Source organism: Salvelinus fontinalis, chromosome 31 (genome assembly GCF_029448725.1).
Source record: "Salvelinus fontinalis isolate EN_2023a chromosome 31, ASM2944872v1, whole genome shotgun sequence".
NCBI classification, from domain to species: Eukaryota; Metazoa; Chordata; class Actinopteri; order Salmoniformes; family Salmonidae; genus Salvelinus; species Salvelinus fontinalis.
In genome coordinates, this window is record NC_074695.1 from 42,717,394 (window position 1) to 42,729,893 (window position 12,500).

The window sequence follows — 12,500 nt, forward strand, 5'->3', positions numbered from 1 at the left end:
TCTGTTTTCCGCTTCAGTCCTTGTCGGATTCTTGTTTGATGTTTGCTGTTCTGTGTCCTTGTTCCGCCCTGTCGTGTTTTTGCCTTCATCAGATGCTGCGTGTGAGCAGGTGTCTAGTGGTCGCGTCTCCAGTCGTTCATCTCTACTGATGAGAGGATTTCAGTTTTCCTGTTTTGTTTTTACCTTAGATATATCAGGAGTATCGTTTTTGTCTAAGACTGGAATAAAGACTCTGTTTCTATTACGTCGCTTTTGGGTCCTCCTTCATCAGCATAACAGAAGAATCCGACCAAGAATGGACCCAGCGACTACGGATTCTCGCAAGACTGCCATCGAGATCCAGGGAGAAATGCTTGGTAGACACGAGCAGGAATTGTCTGCTGCTCGTCATGCCGTTGAGACCCTGGCCGCTCATGTCTCCGATTTCTCAGGACAGTTTCAGAGTCTTCGTCTCGTGCCACCAGCTACTTCCTGGTCTTCCAAGTCTCCGGAACCTAGGGTTAATAACCCACCTTGTTACTCTGGGCAGCCCACTGAGTGTCGCTCCTTTCTCACCCAGTGTGATATTGTGTTCTCTCTCCAGCCCAACACATACTCAGGAGAGAGAGCTCGGATCGCTTACGTCATATCGCTCCTGACTGGTCGGGCTCGGGAGTGGGGCACAGCTATCTGGGAGGCAAGGGCTGAGTGTTCTAACGTTTATCAGAACTTTAAGGAGGAGATGATACGCGTTTTTGATCGTTCTGTTTTTGGGAAGGAGGCTTCCAGGGTCCTGGCTTCCCTATGTCAAGGTGATCGATCCATAACGGATTACTCTATAGAGTTTCGCACTCTTGCTGCATCCAGTGACTGGAACGAGCCGGCGTTGCTCGCTCGGTTTCTGGAGGGACTTCACGCTGAGGTTAAGGATGAGATTCTCTCCCGGGAGGTTCCTTCCAGCGTGGACTCTTTGATTGCACTCGCCATCCGCATAGAACGACGGGTAGATCTTCGTCACCGAGCTCGTGGAAGAGAGCTCGCGTTAACGGTGTTCCCCCTCTCCGCATCTCAACCATCTTCTCCCATCAGCTCAGAGACTGAGCCCATGCAGCTGGGAGGTATTCGCATCTCGACTAAGGAGAGGGAACGGAGAATCACCAACCGCCTTTGTCTCTATTGCGGTTCTGCTGGACATTTTGTCATGTCATGTCCAGTAAAAGCCAGAGCTCATCAGTAAGCGGAGGGCTACTGGTGAGCGCTACTACTCAGGTCTCTCCATCAAGATCCTGTACTACCTTGTCGGTCCATCTACGCTGGACCGGTTCGGCTGCTTCCTGCAGTGCCTTGATAGACTCTGGGGCTGAGGGTTGTTTTATGGACGAAGCATGGGCTCGGAAACATGACATTCCTCTCAGACAGTTAGGGAGGCCCACGCCCATGTTCGCCTTAGATGGTAGTTCTCTCCCCAGTATCAGATGTGAGACACTACCTTTAACCCTCACAGTATCTGGTAACCACAGTGAGACCATTTCCTTTTTGATTTTTCGTTCACCTTTTACACCTGTTGTTTTGGGTCATCCCTGGCTAGTATGTCATAATCCTTCTATTAATTGGTCTAGTAATTCTATCCTATCCTGGAATGTTTCTTGTCATGTGAAGTGTTTAATGTCTGCTATACCTCCTGTTTCTTCTGTCCCCTCTACTCAGGAGGAACCTGGTGATTTGACAGGAGTGCCGGAGGAATATCATGATCTACGCACGGTCTTCAGTCGGTCCAGAGCCAGCTCTCTTCCTCCTCACCGGTCGTATGATTGTTGTATTGATCTCCTTCCGGGGACCACTCCCCCTCGGGGTAGACTATTCTCTCTGTCGGCTCCCGAACGTAAGGCTCTCGAGGATTATCTGTCTGTTTCTCTCGACGCCGGTACTGTGGTGCCTTCTTCCTCTCCCGCCGGAGCGGGGTTTTTCTTTGTTAAGAAGAAGGACGGTACTCTGCGCCCCTGCGTGGATTATCGAGGGCTGAATGACATAACGGTTAAGAATCGTTATCCGCTTCCCCTTATGTCGTCAGCCTTCGAGATGCTGCAGGGAGCCAGGTTCTTTACTAAGTTGGACCTTCGTAACGCTTACCATCTCGTACGCATCAGAGAGGGGGACGAGTGGAAAACGGCGTTTAACACTCCGTTAGGGCATTTTGAATACCGGGTTCTGCCGTTCGGTCTCTCTAATGCTCCAGCTGTCTTTCAGGCATTAGTTAATGATGTACTAAGAGACATGCTGAACATCTTTGTTTTCGTTTACCTTGACGATATCCTGATTTTTTCACCGTCACTCGAGATTCATGTTCAGCACGTTCGACGTGTACTCCAGCGCCTTTTAGAGAATTGTCTCTACGTGAAGGCTGAGAAGTGCGCCTTTCATGTCTCCTCTGTCACTTTTCTCGGTTCTGTTATTTCCGCTGAAGGCATTCAGATGGATCCCGCTAAGGTCCAGGCTGTCAGCGATTGGCCCGTTCCTAAGTCACGTGTCGAGTTGCAGCGCTTTCTCGGTTTCGCTAATTTCTATCGGCGTTTCATTCGTAATTTCGGTCAAGTGGCTGCCCCTCTCACAGCTCTGACTTCTGTCAAGACTTGCTTTAAGTGGTCCGGTTCCGCCCAGGGAGCTTTTGATCTCCTCAAGAAGCGTTTTACATCCGCCCCTATCCTTGTTACTCCTGACGTCACTAAACAATTCATTGTCGAGGTTGACGCTTCAGAGGTGGGCGTGGGAGCCATTCTGTCCCAGCGCTTCCAGTCTGACGATAAGGTTCATCCTTGCGCTTACTTTTCTCATCGCCTGTCGCCATCGGAACGCAACTATGATGTGGGTAACCGCGAACTGCTCGCTATCCGCTTAGCCATAGGCGAATGGCGACAGTGGTTGGAGGGGGCGACTGTTCCTTTTGTCGTTTGGACTGACCATAAGAACCTTGAGTACATCCGTTCTGCCAAACGACTTAATGCACGTCAAGCTCGTTGGGCGTTGTTTTTCGCTCGTTTCGAGTTCGTGATTTCCTATCGCCCGGGAAATAAGAACACCAAGCCTGATGCTTTATCCCGTCTTTTTAGTACTTCTGTGGTTTCTACCGACCCCGAGGGGATTCTCCCTGAAGGGCGTGTTGTCGGGTTGACTGTCTGGGGAATTGAGAGACAGGTAAAGCAAGCACTCACTCACACTGCGTCGCCGCGCGCTTGTCCTAGTAACCTTCTGTTTGTTCCTGTCTCTACTCGTCTGGCTGTTCTTCAGTGGGCTCATTCTGCCAAGTTAGCTGGCCACCCCGGCGTTCGGGGTACGCTTGCTTCTATTCGCCAGCGGTTTTGGTGGCCTACTCAGGAGCGGGACACGCGCCGTTTCGTGGCTGCTTGTTCGGACTGCGCGCAGACTAAGTCAGGTAACTCTCCTCCTGCCGGTCGTCTCAGACCGCTTCCCATTCCTTCTCGACCATGGTCTCACATCGCCTTAGACTTTATTACCGGTCTGCCTTCGTCTGCGGGGAAGACTGTGATTCTTACAGTTATCGATAGGTTCTCTAAGGCGGCACATTTCATTCCCCTCGCTAAGCTTCCTTCCGCTAAGGAGACGGCACAAATCATCATTGAGAATGTGTTCAGAATTCATGGCCTTCCGTTAGACGCCGTTTCAGACAGAGGTCCGCAATTCACGTCACAGTTTTGGAGGGAGTTCTGTCGTTTGATTGGTGCTTCCGTCAGTCTCTCTTCCGGGTTTCATCCCCAGTCTAACGGTCAAGCAGAAAGGGCCAATCAGTCGATTGGTCGCATTTTACGCAGCCTTTCGTTTCGAAACCCTGCGTCTTGGGCAGAACAGCTCCCCTGGGCTGAGTACGCTCACAACTCGCTTCCTTCGTCTGCTACCGGGCTATCTCCGTTTCAGAGTAGTCTTGGTTACCAGCCTCCTCTGTTCTCGTCCCAGCTCGCCGAGTCCAGCGTTCCCTCCGCTCAGGCTTTTGTCCAACGTTGTGAGCGCACTTGGAGGAGGGTCAGGTCTGCACTTTGCCGTTACAGGGCGCAGACTGTGAGAACCGCCAATAAACGTAGGATTAAGAGTCCTAGGTATTGTCGCGGTCAGAGAGTGTGGCTTTCCACTCGTAACCTTCCCCTTACGACAGCTTCTCGCAAGTTGACTCCGCGGTTCATTGGTCCGTTCCGTGTCTCTCAGGTCGTCAATCCTGTCGCTGTGCGACTGCTTCTTCCGCGACATCTTCGTCGCGTCCACCCTGTCTTCCATGTCTCTTGTGTCAAGCCTTTTCTTCGCGCTCCCGTTCGTCTTCCCTCCCCCCCTCCCGTCCTTGTCGAGGGCGCACCTATTTACAAGGTACGGAAGATCATGGACATGCGTTCTCGGGGACGTGGTCACCAGTATTTAGTGGATTGGGAGGGTTACGGTCCTGAGGAGAGGAGTTGGGTTCCATCTCGGGATGTGCTGGACCGTTCGTTGATTGATGATTTCCTTCGTTGCCGCCAGGGTTCCTCCTCGAGTGCGCCAGGAGGCGCTCGGTGAGTGGGGGGGTACTGTCATGTTTTTGATCATCATGTCTTGTCCCTGTGCTTCCCTCTGCTGGTCTTATTAGGTTCTTTCCCTCTTTCTATCCTTCTCTCTTCTCCTCCCTTTCTCCCTCTCCCGCTCTCTCTCTATCGTTCCTGCTCCCAGCTGTTTCTCATTCTCCTAACGACCTCATTTACTCTTTCACACCTGTCCCCTATTTTTGCCCTCATTAGAGTTCCTATTTCTTCCTCTGTTTTCCGCTTCAGTCCTTGTCGGATTCTTGTTTGATGTTTGCTGTTCTGTGTCCTTGTTCCGCCCTGTCGTGTTTTTGCCTTCATCAGATGCTGCGTGTGAGCAGGTGTCTAGTGGTCGCGTCTCCAGTCGTTCATCTCTACTGATGAGAGGATTTCAGTTTTCCTGTTTTGTTTTTACCTTAGATATATCAGGAGTATCGTTTTTGTCTAAGACTGGAATAAAGACTCTGTTTCTATTACGTCGCTTTTGGGTCCTCCTTCATCAGCATAACAGAGATAATGAGCTCACAGCTCCTCCTCCTCCTCCTCTTACAGATCTAGGGATGTCCTCCCCTGTGTCCAAGCCTGCTTTCCCACTCCACCTCCAGCTGGAGAGAAGCGGCTCTCCAAGTGAGCTAAACCAGCCTCCACTGCCCCGTCATTATGTTTACCTTTTCTTTCTTTCTGTTTTTTTTTAAACATTTGAGTTCTTTAGCAAACACTCTTATCCAGAGCGACTTACAGTTATTGCATTCATCTTAAGATAGTTAGGTGGGACAACCACATATCAAAGGCATAGTAAGTACCCTTTCCCACAATGAAATAGCTATCAGCAAAGTCAGAGCTAGAAAGGGGGGAGTCAGGTGTGAGTGTTAGTTCAGGACCGGGCTGAGAGAGAGCAAATCTCCCGTAGGGGTGGGAAGGCCAAGAGAGCAGAGGTGTTGGGGGTGTAGGGTTTGAGTATAGCCAGAAGGTAGGGAGGGGCAGTTCCCCTTGCTGCTCCATAGGCAAGCACCATGGTCTTGAAGATGATGCAAACTTTGACTAGAAGCCAGTGGAGTGTGCAGAGGAGTAAGGTGAGATGGGAGAACTTGGGAAGGTTGAAAACCAGCCACTCTGGATGAGTTGCAGGGGTTTGATGGCAAAAGCGGGGAGCCCAGCCAACAGCGAGTTGCAGTAGTCCAGAAGGGAGATGACAAGTGCCTGGATTAGGAGATGCTCCGCATCCTGTGTGAGGTAGGATCGTACTCTACCAATGTTGGAGCACATGAACCTGCAGGAGCGAGTCACCGCTGTTGATGTTTGCAGAGAACGACAGGGTGTTGTCCAGGGTCACGCCTAAGGCTGTCGGGGTCAGGACATTTTGTCAGCCGGTTATTGTTATGCAAAAGACTGGCGGTCTCACGGTAATTGACCCGTTAATGAACATAAACACGTTAAGTGTCTCCAGGCCTCCATGTGTACAAGCTGCAGATAAATCAGCTGATTTGCACCTCTGCAACATTTAAAATAGTGTAACAAATCAACTGAATGTACACCATCACAATAAATCCATTATTTATTTTAGTCATGTTTAAAGGAACATTATGATATAAAGAAAATATATTTCAGAAGAACAGAATATGAGTTATCTGGCTATGCTCTATGCCATAGGCTGTAGGCTTGTTCATTTAGCTAGCAAGATATGCTTGTAAGTCCCGTGCCATTATTTTATATTATATGATTTTAAAGTAAGAAGAATATGATCGAACTAAAATAGGAAGCTCCCATTCTGGAGTGAATGCACTATGAAGTGGCTATGTTGAGCGTAAAAGTGATCGTTGGAAACAGGTCCTGTACGCTAGATGTAGAGCTATTTGGCAACGTTGGTTGTGAATAATACAAACCTTACAATGTCTTAGAAATCAAAAACATGATGCGACTATAGGCTTCTGATGATTTGAGAAAGTAGCAGAGAAAGCTTGAGCTCTGGTCCTTGCCTCAGGCTGCACAGAAGTTCTCTCATCAAGTGATCATATTTTCACCCATCAGACTTTTCTCAATTTTATCTTGTCTTAACTAATATGTAACATTGGTTTCGATTTAGAATGGCCCATTTATCAAATGGGCAGGAAATAGGGCAGGGGGAAAAATACATGTTATCTGTATGCACTCAAATAGGGAATGGAGGCCGTGCGCTTTCCTGCCAGTGCGTTTTTCAACGAAGCCTGGTAGACTACCTCGGTTTCATTGCTGAGCATGTGCTTAATATGAGCATCTGAGATTAAATAAAAAATATAAAAGAATATATAAAAACACTTATTTCACTCCATGCATCAACCACTCTTTGAGGAGCATCCTCTGCAACATCGACAGTAACATGTTTTCGCAACAAAACATATGTCACGAAACCGTTGACAGCCCCTCCACGCGCTCGAGAAAGCAACAAAGGAGAGAGAGGAGGAGATGAAAGCGCATGGTGGTGAGATATTCTGTATAGCTAAAGGTAATGTCACCCAAATTAATAATGAAAATATTTGTAAAAATCCCTATTACTAGGTGATTCGAAATCGACCTCCACAATCAATGAACCGTTCTCTCCCAGGCTCCTGGGTATACATTTTGGAGCATAGCATAAGGTAACCATTCAACATGCATAATAATACCGTCCACACTCAAAGGCGATTACTCAAATGTGTTTAATATTGGTGTACAGGCTAGACCAATTATGTACCAAAGACATCTTAAATCAGTTGTGTTGTATGTTTTTCTGCTATGCGTAATATGCAGTAGGCTATGCATTGTATGGCACAATATTTTGGGGGGGGGGGACTTGGGCTCAGAAGCCTATGGGTAGAGTGGCAGGTAAGGTGGAGGTGATATGATCCTTGGCTAGGAGAGGGGGGCCCGCAGTTCTTGGTAGCGGGTCGCGTTGGTGTCACTGTATTATCCTCAAAGTAGGCAAAGAAGGTGTTTAGTTTGTCTGGAAGCAAGACGTCGGTGTCTGTGACGTAGCTGGTTTTCTTTTTGTTGTCCGTAATTGCCTGTAGATCTGCCACATACGTCTCGTTGTCTGAGCCGTTCTATTGCGTCTCCACTTTGTCCCTATACTGACATTCTGCTTTTTTGATTGCCTCGCGGAGGGAATAACTACACTGTTTATATTCTGCCATATTCCCAGAAATCTTTCCATGGTTGAATGCGATGGTTTGCGATGGTTTTGCACGAATGCCGCCATCTATCCAAGGTTTCTGGTTAGGGTAAGTTTTAATAGTCACAGTGGGTACAACATCTCCAATGCACTTCCTTATAAACTGACTCACTGAGTCAGCGTATAAATCTATGTTATTCTCTGAGGCTTCCCAGAACATTTCCCAGTCCGCGGAATCAAAACAATCTTGAAGCGTGGATTCCAATTGGTCAAACCAGCATTGAATGGTTCTAGTCATGGGTACATCCTGTTTGAATTTCTGCCTGTAGGACGATAGGAGCAAAATGGAGTTGTGGTCAGATTTGCCGAAGGGAGGGCGGGGGGAGTGCCTTGTGTGCATGGTGGAAGTTAGAGTAGCAGTTGTCCAGCATATTGGCCGCGCGAGTGCTGCAGTCAATGTGCTGATAGAATTTACGTTGCCTTGTTCTCAAATTAGTTTTGTTAAAATCCCAAGCTACAATAAATGCAGCCTCAGGATAGATGGTTTCCAGTTAACATAGAGTCCAGTGAAGTTCTTCGAGGGCCGTCAAGGTATCTGCTTGGGGGGATATGCACGGCTGTGACTATAATCAAAGAGAATTCTCTTGGGAGATAATGTGGTCAGCATTTGATTGTAAGAAATTCTAGGTCAGGTGAACAGAAGGACTTGAGTTCCTGTATGTTGTTATGATTACACCATGAGTTGTTAATCATGAAGTGTACACCCCCACCCTTCTTCTTACCAGAGAGATGTTTGTTTATGTCGGCGTGACGCATGGCCTCTGGGATTAGATCCAATGTCCTGGGTGGTGGTCCGACCAAAGAATCCACTTCAGGAAAGTCATATTCCTGGTCATAATGTTGGTAAGTTGACATCGCTTTTATATCCAATAGTTCCTCCCGGCTGTATGTAATACTTTACTGTATGTAATACTTCAGATTTTCTGGGCTGACAATGTAAGAAATAATACATGAAAAGAAAAATACTGCATAGTTTCCCTAAGGACTCGAAGTGAGGCGACCATCTCTGCGCCATCTTTGCTTTGGCAGAAGCCAACCAACGGCTAACCGCCTGTGAAAGAGAATACTGAAGCAGACATTTGCGCATCTCCAGTCAGAAAAGAACTTGCACAAACTTTTTCCCACTGGCACATTTTCCGGCTGGTGCCCGCATTGCCTTCATTGTTGTTTTCCTTACTAATAATAATTTTGGACATGTGTTCGTCCTATCAAAGTAAGTGCCTTATTATCAATATAGATTCTGTATATTGTGTTGTTGTTTCTAATGTAGCACACCATATGTATGGAGCATAATGTATTTACTGTTTTATTCACGTTTTCAAGTACTGGTAAAAAACAATCTGATTCTTGCATAAATTGTAATGGACACTTATAATGTGTGTAAAATACTTTTTGGAAGGTTGTATTGGTTATGATGAGCTAATGCTAAGCTAAATGCCAGCTATGTGTGGCGCCATGTTTGTTGACATCATACAATGCATTCTGGTTGTCTGTCAGACCAAAGAGTTTATAACAAAACAAGGTGAAGGGAGGGAAAATTTGATTGACTTAGATTGTAACTATCGTTACGCAGGGTTACCAACTCAGACCTCCTTAAAAGGGGTTTTATTTTTATTTAGCTTATAAACTTCTCCTGTGTTTGCTCCCCCATTTATTGATAAATCCCCAGCATATCAATATTTCCTGCTTCTTATCCAACCACAATACCTTCCTCCATGTTTACACCCCCATGGACTTGAAATCCCCCACCAATTATGTTTAACCCCCCCCACACACACAAAACCCCTAAAATGGTTTCCCCCAAAAAACATTTGCCAAATCTGGCAACCCTGTTTAGCTTCTGTGCTACGGTTAGGCTAGGCCAATGGGTGTCAGTGTGCATGCGCCCGCCCTGCCACAGGTGTCGCTAAAGCGCGATGGGACAAGGAAATCTCAGCCTGCCAAACCCTCTGCTAACCCGGACGACGCTGGGACAATTGTGTGCCGCCTCATGGGTCTCCCAGTCATGGCCAGCTATGACACACAGCCTGGGAATCAAACCCGGGTCTGTAGTGACACCTCAAGCACGGCGATGCAGTGAGCCACTCGGGAGTCCCCCGCAAATTGATTTTAACAAACTATTTGTCCCCCCAAAAATGCGTCCTTCCGTTGAATTTCAAAATCCCAATGTGGCCCTCGAGCCAAAAAGTTTGTCCACCCCTGGGCTAGGCAGTAGGCTTATATTTGGGGTGATGATCTGTGAAGTGATAAGATTTTATTTGCTTTGTGATTTGTCAAAAACTGTAAATGACTTGTTAAGTCATGTGCTCCGGTTCTTGTATACACCGTAACAACTACATCGAAGATTTGTAATATGCTGAAAGTGGCCGAAACTAAGTTAAAATTTGTCTGGCAATGGGCGCAGCCATTTTTGACTGACTTGGTTTATTTGTGTCTCATAATGAATGGGACTAGGGAGTTAGGGACTAGGGAGTTTTCGATGTCAAACATGGCTGCCATCACAAAGAATTTAGCTGCTGTTAGCTTAGCTGACATGCATCTCTTTTCTAAACAATATTACATTTCTCCCTTGTGCTCAGCAGACCTGTGGTACATTGTAAACAAGTCTACCTATTAGGTTACTAACTTATGTTTCGTTTTTTTGTCAGTGAAACATGTTATTTAGACTGGTTTATGGAATTAGTTTGGCTGTGGATGTGTTCCGTGTGATATTTGGATGATGAAGTTCGCATTTATCTTTTACAATAAAATATCAAATTTAAGAATAAAGTAGTGAAGACCTTTATTTCACATCAGTACAAAGCATCGTTTGGATGCTTTTCAGACAGCAATGCTGTTTAGACACGTTTGTTGCATCATACGTTCTGTTGCTACTGTTCCAATCACATATTTGAGATGGTATGCTACAGGGACCACTCGACAATGATCACAATTATGTGATTGTATGCATCAAAGGGTTAAAATCCCCAGCTACAAAAAATGTAACCTCAGGATATGCGGTTTCCAGTTTGCACAAAGTCCAATGTAGTTTCCTGAGCGCCGTTGCGGTGTTTGATTGAGGGGGGATATACATGGTTGTGTATATATTTCTCACCTATTATCTTCTTTGCCTCTTCCCTCTTCTCCTCTTCCCTCTAATTGCAGAAAATTTAGATATCCTTCCTCGAATAGTAATTGGCGATAAGTTAAAAGTCCATTTCTTTCAACTGACACCGAAAAACCTCCTCTGTCGCTATCATCCTGCGAATCAGGTCAGATAGCATTGATGTTAATGAGTGTATGAGTCCCGTGGCTCTGTGCATGGCGGGGAGCCGTCAGAAAGCCAGGTCCGCACGGAGCGAACAGTCAGCATTTAGGAGGCAGCTCTTCAACACTGATCATGCCAACTCACCTCGCTCTCTGCTCTCACATAAGCCAGTGGAAAGGCAGCTAGGCAGGCAGTCAGGGAACGACATGAAACCGGTAGCGTCAGGTTTCAGCAGCATCACTAGCTGATCAGACAGCACAAGGTCCTTGGGTATGTATATACTACGTGGGATATGGCGCTCCTACCAAGCACCCTTCGCAACCTCCCCTACTGTTGTAAATATTGTGGCTTCTTACTCAAACCTTCACTACCATAGCCAAATGCCACCCATTTCCAGGCTACCCTGTTCCTTTTTAATTTGTGAGCCCCTCATCCCTTTTCCTGGTCCCAGATCTGTATGCGCATTTACCGTAACCAATATGTCTGACTATCATAGTTGGCTAAATCACATGAACATCTGGGACCAGGCTACTCATCCTCCATCCACGAAAACACACAGATGCGCTCCCACACACAGAGATAGAGAGAAACACATACAGACACACAGACAAGCCCCCACACACACTTCCTGTCCTGATTGTCAATCATTAATCCAGGGGGTCATTTCGAACTAATTAAACGAATCCAGAGATCATCCTCCTCTCCCTGTGTTCTGTCTCTGTCTCTCCACGGCGGAACTCTGTGAATGGAAGGATGGAAGTGGAGGTGTTCTGTTCTAATCATCCAAGGCCTTATCAGAGCATCTCAGCCCGTGTCCCTGTGCCCTCCCATCACTCCTCCAGAGCAGCGGAGCAGTATGAGAAAGCACTCAGGAGCTCTAATTTAATCTGTAATTAATTACTGGTACAACGAGGGGCAGAGGAGACAGCCCAGGAACTAGCTTGTGTGTGTGTGTGTGTGTGTGTGTGTGTGTGTGTGTGTGTGTGTGTGTGTGTGTGTGTGTGTGTGTGTGTGTGTGTGTGTGTGTGTGTGTGTGTGTGTGTGTGTGTGTGTGTGTGTGTGTGTGTGTGTGTGTGTGTGTGCATGGCAGGAGAGACAGCCTAGGAACTCGACTGGTGTCACACTACTAAGAGGACAGAGGAGACACAGGCAGTGCTATAGCTGGAGTTGTTATGCCAGAGATGTTCTTGTTTGAGAATTGCAAGTCACTTTTTCGATGGTAGTGCGCCTAAAGCTATTAGTCGGATACATGTAAACACACACACATGTATACATGTATACCCAAGGACAGGCAAAAACAGGCTTCACGCCTCCGCCACAGACACATAGGCACCAGTTGCCCCCCCATGAAATTCATCAGACAGGTTTGGAAACACAGCTACTGCTAAACAAACAAAATGGTAAGCCCATAAATACACAAAAACAAATGTTTAATATCTTTTTTATTAGTAGAAAGATAACAGTAGTATAACTAGCGATATAAGTAGTGTTATTTGTACAAATTGTACACACTGTGGCTTATTGAGAG

The 12,500-nt window shown here is 46.7% G+C and overlaps 1 protein-coding gene across 2 annotated transcripts in view; it reads right to left on the minus strand.

Annotated features, from left to right (window-relative positions):
* The window catches only part of LOC129830298 (protein bassoon-like), a 215,734-nt gene that overhangs the window by 93,973 nt on the left and 109,261 nt on the right, over positions 1-12,500 (minus strand). The gene's annotated exons all lie outside the window — the stretch shown is intronic.